The sequence below is a fragment of the Alnus glutinosa genome, chromosome 5, assembly GCF_958979055.1.
Source record: "Alnus glutinosa chromosome 5, dhAlnGlut1.1, whole genome shotgun sequence".
NCBI classification, from domain to species: domain Eukaryota; kingdom Viridiplantae; phylum Streptophyta; class Magnoliopsida; order Fagales; family Betulaceae; genus Alnus; species Alnus glutinosa.
The window spans coordinates 30,763,700-30,770,883 of record NC_084890.1 but is presented as its reverse complement, the minus strand read 5'-3'; positions in this window follow the sequence as shown (position 1 = coordinate 30,770,883).

The window sequence follows — 7,184 nt, the reverse complement described above, 5'->3', positions numbered from 1 at the left end:
TGTCTTCCGGCAGCCCATCGCCGACAAATCCCGAGTGTGAGTTGTGGAGTTCTCCGTCGACCAAGCTTGAGCAATCCCACCATTGGAAAACCGAAATAAAGGTACTAAATCTTGTTGATGCTAATTCGTAGTAATTTACTCTTGGAAAGGTTTTAGGGTTTCGGGTTGGGCTATTCAATTTTTTTTTCATGAAGCATTACTACTATGACTTAACTTCAAAAATAGCAGCGGAATTGTAGCAGTAAGAACAAAATAGCAAGGAAAAAAATTCTTTTTACAAAATATGACAAATGGGAGAGAAATTATCTTTGAGTGTATAAATTATCTTTTAAGTGTAGTTACCGGTTTAGAACTCGGGAATTTTTATTAAGTGTAGAAATTATCTTTAAGTATAAACACAATTGCACCAATGTTCATGTGTTCCACAAAAGGTGTTAAAAGACTATAAAAATTTCTAGAATTTTATGTGCACCGAAATCTTGAGAGCTACTACCTTAAAAGACTAAAATTGATGCTGAGACTTTTAAAATGATGTATAATGGTTAACTCATGGAATTTTCCAATCTTGTTAATAAATGCTAGATTCATTTGAATATAGAGTATGCTCTAGGTGTAAATGCTGGATAATTTGCTTGGTTAAATGCACTCTGACCAATAACACCAAAAAAATGTACAGATTTCTATACCCTTATTCTTTTGATAGGTAATCCATTACTACTAATTAGATTATGCAAGCCATTTGTTGATATGGTATAGAATTCAATTATAAATGTTATAAGATTCTCATGACATGTGCTTTCCAATGAAGGCACGAGTAAAATGTCTATAACCAGTGATTGCTCAAGTGGTCCCCTGTTATGTCGATGTGTAGTTCCTGCACGTGTAAGGAACTCTTGGACCCAGACCAATCCTGGTAGGAAGTGGTATGGATGCATTAACTACAAGGTAATTTTTGAACTTAGCTTTGTTTTATATTTCGTTGTTATTAATTTATGACACTTTTGCCTATTTTTTATCATGTAGAAACCCGGTGATTGTGATTTTTTTGAGTGGGCTGATAAGGAAATGAACGCTTACGAGAAGAGATTAATGGAATATCTACAACAAATGGAGTTGAGAATGCATGCTGCTAATGTCAAAGTTGATGAATCAATTGACCGAAAATGCAAGGAACATTGTGATAATCTATGACGAGAGTTAGGGTTGGGTCAATATAGTAGGAAGATATTTCGAGCTATGGAATTAGTAATCATGTTGTTGTTGGTCTATTGTTTTAGTGGTTGTAGTGGTGGATCTAGAGGTTCTAAGTTGATGTTAGAAAGAAATTGTAGAAACAGTTTAGTTGTAATACTATTTTGTGAACTTGTCTGTTTTGAATGTTATGTATGTATATTTACCAAATGGAGCATCTCATTGAGGACTTGACAACTCAAAAGCTTTGGTAAATTATTGACATTGCATAAATACTTATGTAAGTTACTACCAAAATGTAAGTCAAGGTAATTTGGAATGAACCACATTACAGTTCCAATACAATCAAGCTATTGATTTGAGCCTTCTTGGATTTACATATTTCACATTATGCATCAAATATCAAATCCATCATTTAAGTATCAAATAGCATATCATATTCTTGACCTAAGTATCAAATAACATACCATATTCATATCCATCACTTCAGTATGAAATAAAATAACACATCATATCCATTACCTAAGCATCAAATTTCAAATCCATCATTTCAGTATCAAATAGCATACCATATTCTTCACCTAAGTATCAAATAACATACCATATTCATATTCATATTCATATTCATCACTTCAGTATAAAATAAAATAACACATCATATCCATCACCAAAGCATCACATTTCAAATCCATCACTTAAGTATCAAATAACATACCATATCCATATCCATTACTTCAGTATGAAATAAAATAACACATCATATCCATCACCTAAGCATCAAATTTCAAATCCATCACTTAAGTATCAAATAACATAACATACCATATTCATATCCATTACTTCAGTATGAAATAAAATAACACATCATATCCATCACCTAAGCATTGTCCACTTTGATTGTCCTCAAATTACATAGCAACGACACAACAATCCAACAAAATAGTAATAACACAACAATACATCAAGTAGCCTAATATTTTTTCCATCCCGGCTTCTTCCTCTTTCTTTGATTAGCCTCAAGTACTTCTATTGCCTTATTCACTGTCGGGACAATATTCCGAGATCTAGTGATAGGCCTTAATGAAGACCCTCCTGTCTGTGAAGGCTGAGATGGCCTTGTTGGCTGAGTAGACCCTCCTGCTTGAGAAGACCCTGTCGGCTGAGTAGACCCTGATGGTTGAGGAGGTCCATACAATCTCACTGTATTGACAGTCCCTTGAAACTATAATTCGAAATTAAAGCAATGTTGTGAGTCAAAAATTTAAATAAAATTGTACACATAATGAGTGTTTTGATTGCTCACAATAGCATTTGTATGTGGCTGAGGTTGTGACTGACTAATTGTACGAGTAGGTCCATACAGTCTAACTGTGTTGACATTACCCTGGGTCTGTAAAATATTATTAATTAGGGCACACCAAAATTTACATAAACCAATAGATATAAAAGAATAGTGGATTGAGTGCTTACGAAAGCATTTGTCTGAGGCTGAGGCTGAGACTCAGCCTGACCTACTGTCGAGGGTCCATACAATCTCACAGTGTTGACAGTACCTTGAGACTATAAAGACACACTAATTAGTGTAGAACATAATGAAACATGAAATATAATAGAGGAAATATAAATGAGTGCTCACAATAACATTGGTCTGGGTCCGAGGCAGTGACTGAGAATGACCCACGGCTTGCGGTCCATACTACCTTACTGTGTTGGCAGTACCTTGAGACTGTCAAGACACATTAACTAGTTGAGCCAACAAAATAAACAAACAACACATAAAATATGGATTTTTTTAGAACTCACCGAAGCATTGGTCCGAGTTTGAGGCTGACCTCTACCTGTAGCTGAGTCCCTTGAAGCTGGTTGACCCTTACCCCTGCCAATACCCCTACCCCTACCCCTAACGGTACCTCTAGACGATGGAACATTGGTTTGTGAGGTATGTTGAGTATTCGGTTCAGTATCAACTGTAGATTGTACCTATCACACCGAATACAAAAAATAATAATAATAATAATAAAAGAAAATAAAAGAAATAAATGTCTAAAGAATTTACATCACTCCTGCTATGTCCTCTATAATTCACTGCTTCTATTCTTGCGCGGGGACATGTTCTTGCATTGTGTCCAGTCCTCCTGCATCTGGAATATCTCATAGTAACCCCACCCTTCCTCATCCTGTATTGATTCCTAGGCTCATCTGGTCCTCTAGTCCTCACTACTCTCGGCCTCCCAGGTTGTATTCTAACCACTGGTGGGTCTATATGCTTGCAGTTTGTCTTTGTCCATTGTTCTTCTCCAGGCATGGGATACACAATCGGTTCATATGCCTTTTTAAGCATATCCACAGTATACCAATGAGAAACATAATCCACAGGTTCACCACCATCAAGCCATATTGCAGACATTGCATGTGCACATGGGATACCTGTCATGTCCCATTGTCTACACCCGCAGGTTCTTGTCACTAGGTTCACCACATATTGTTTCTGCTTATCTGTGATTTCATAAAACCCATCCCCAGCATACACGCCATAACAATGACCAGCATCAGCTGAGAGTTCATCTAACCGCGCCAGAATTTTGGGACAAATCCTACCATCCATGTTCACGATGCCTTCCCGCTTCTTTTGGTATCTTTTCAACAATTTTTTCCTCAACATTCCAATAGCGATATTATTGGCAAGTCACGTTGTTTCAAAATCCACGCATTGAAACACTTTGAAAGGTTGTTCACAATTAAATCGCATTTGGGGAAGGTACTGAACCAAGCCCTCGACATTGTACTTGGGTCAATGTTGGCCAAGTACTCGTACGAGTCCGGGCTTATACTCTTTAACTCCTCCATTTCTCTAGTCCATTCAGCCTCTGTGTAGGCTGCAGCCATGGTCCATAGCTTATCCTTCAACGCCAATCCTTTGTGACCTACATCTCGGTAGTTTGCATACAAATGTCTACAACAAATCCAGTGCTCAGCACCGGGAGCCACCAATTCCAAACTCGATACAAGACCCTGCACAGAGTAAAATAAAAATGTCATAACTAAATTGATTTGTATTATAATAAACATTGATTAAATGAAAGATCAAAAATATATCATAGTAAACATCTTTACCTTCTGACGATCAGAAATGAATGTCCATCCCTTCGTGGGAGGAGTGCCAAGGTCCGAAAGCAATGCTTCTAAAAACCATGTCCAACTCTCTTTGATTTCTACTTCCACAACTGCAAATGCCAATGGGTACATTTGGTTGTTTGCATCCCTCGAAATTGCGGCCAATAGTTGGCCCTTATGCGGGCCTTTTAAGAAGCATCCATCCAAGTCAATGATTGGACAGCAACCAGCAAGAAAGCCTATCTTCATGGAGGCTAAGGATAAGTACAGCCACTGAAATTTTGCTGGAATGTCAGGTAAAGGCCTATCTACCTTCATCATTACACAACTGCCAACATTCGTTCTTCTAAATGTCTCCATATAGTCCCACAGTTTGTTGTATTGTTCATCCATTTTGCCACGGATCATATCTTTTGCTAGTCTTCTAGCCCGGTACAACCTATGCTATTTCACATCAACACCCCACCTATCTTTAACCTCCTCTACAATTGCCTTTACAGGCATGTTGGGTTGTGCCCTAAACTTGTCAATCAACTTGTTTGCAATCCATTTTGATTTCAAAATTGAATTTTTGTGTTTCCTCCTGCAGCTGTGTACGGGCTGAAATGATCTAACTTCGAAGGATTCCTCATCCTTGCACTGGCGCACATAAATCCTATACTTACAATTTGTATCCCTGCATACTACTATACACTTTGCGAGGTAATTTTTCTTAAACTTTACATCCTTCCCCATATTTACATTAGACTCCCTAACTGCATCTCTGAACACCTGGATCGATGAGAATTTCTGACCCACCACAAAATCATTATTACCCATATCAGTCATATGAAACTCAGACCGCTTTGTGACATATTTCCTCTGGGAGTCTACCTCGTACTCCTCATCACTCTTTGGAGGAGATGTAAGAATGTCACTGCGTGCCATTTCTGAGTTGGCATCATCATCATCATCAACTGTTGACCTACCACCGTCATCACCACCCTCTTTGGACTCTTCATCCTCGCCACTCTCTTCACCCTCACCACCATCACTATCTTCCCCACTATCTTCCCTACCCTCCCCACCGATGTCTCCAACATTTCTATTGTCCCCATCATCTCTATCGACCCTAACATCTCTATTGTCCCCCCTCATAGATGGCCTAGGAACATCATTATTCTCAACAAACAAATCTGGTTCATCCACCTCATCCTAATATGGATCGTCTCGCTCGATCCTACAATACCCCCCCTCATCATCACCGTTATCATCATCACTGTTCTCCTCACCAATGTCAGGTATGGACTCACTAAATGAATTGATGTACAACTCAATAATTGGTAGACCTGAGTGGGCTTGAACCATTTCATGTACATCAAAGTTTGATATAATTAATTTCAATCCATTTCGAACAGTACTACCCGGCAGTAAGTAGTAAATTAAGTCCCCTGATTTGTACCCATAAATTTTTGCAATACCCTCAACAACAGGAAATGACAATCGATCATGCTCAATGGTCTCTTTGTACACATCAATATCTCCCCCAACATATGTATTCATGAAACGCCTATCAAAGTGACCTCCATAGTGCACCTCAAAAACAAATTCTCGTCTAGCCATCTTCACAATAAAAGAGAATAAAATAAAGCAATAAGTATATTGTATAAGTAGGTCTAAGTTACTCAATTAGAAAAATAAATAAATAAAAATCATAAACTAAACTAAAGCATGTTGAAAAGTAATCATGGCAACTTTACATCAAGAACAATAGTCCCACTAACAGGAGCTATTGGATATGTAGGATCAAAATTTCATTTAATAGCATTAGTCTTACAAGTATTTAATAGCCAGTCTGATAAAAGATCATATCATACCGATTGGCTGTAGGTGTTTTTTCATATGATCAAGCTAGTTAGATAGCATTCTATTTATGACAATGTTCTTCTACTGCTTTAAATTTAATTCTTCATTTCAAAAAGAAAAAAGAAAAAAGAGAAATGCTACCTTTTCAACTCCTATCCGATTTCAACTTTTTTCTAGATTAACCATTGGATATGTAGGATCAAATTTTCATGCTCCCACAAGCAACAAATTATGAACACCATTGACTTTTTTTTGTTTTTCAAAAGAACATTCATGTACTGTAACAATTTCAATTGGGGGACCACTAAAGCATCCATACAATCGGCATTATTAAAAAATGCCTATAGGGGGACCACTAAAGCATCCATACAGTCGGCATTTTAACTTCAATCGGGGGACCAACGAAAGCAACCCAAGCCAATTGATTTTCACAACCAGACAACAAGTAGACAACAAAACCAACAAGCAGACAACAAAACCCCACCCCAATAAACTAACAGAAAAATGCCCTACCCCTCTCCTCTTCTTCAACTCTCGTCTTCAACTTCACTCAGTAATGGGCAAGAAAACACGGTCCCCTCTTCAACTCTCGTCTTCAACACGACACCCACTCGCCTCTTCAACACAGCACCTTCTCGCCTTCAACTCTCATCTTCACTTAGTCCACGACAATAAAAACGGTTGACACCCTCTGTAATAACCCCGACCCCCTTTCGAGGGTAGAATAGTCTTTACGACCTATGAGAATGGATAACTAGATGGGAATAATAAACACTTGAATTTTTTTACATATGAAAATTTTATTTCTTATTATTAAATAACTGCTTCTATGTTTTATTAAAACACCTGCTTTTAAATTTAATAAATTTATATCAATTTAAGTTCCATTTTTAAATTTTTATATTTATAAAAAATATGAGGACCAGATTTTATATTTTTATGCAATTTTATTCTTATTGAAATACCTGTTTTATTATATAAAATCCTAGCAGTCAAAGAATAAAACCCTACTCCTATAAATAAATCTCTTAGCC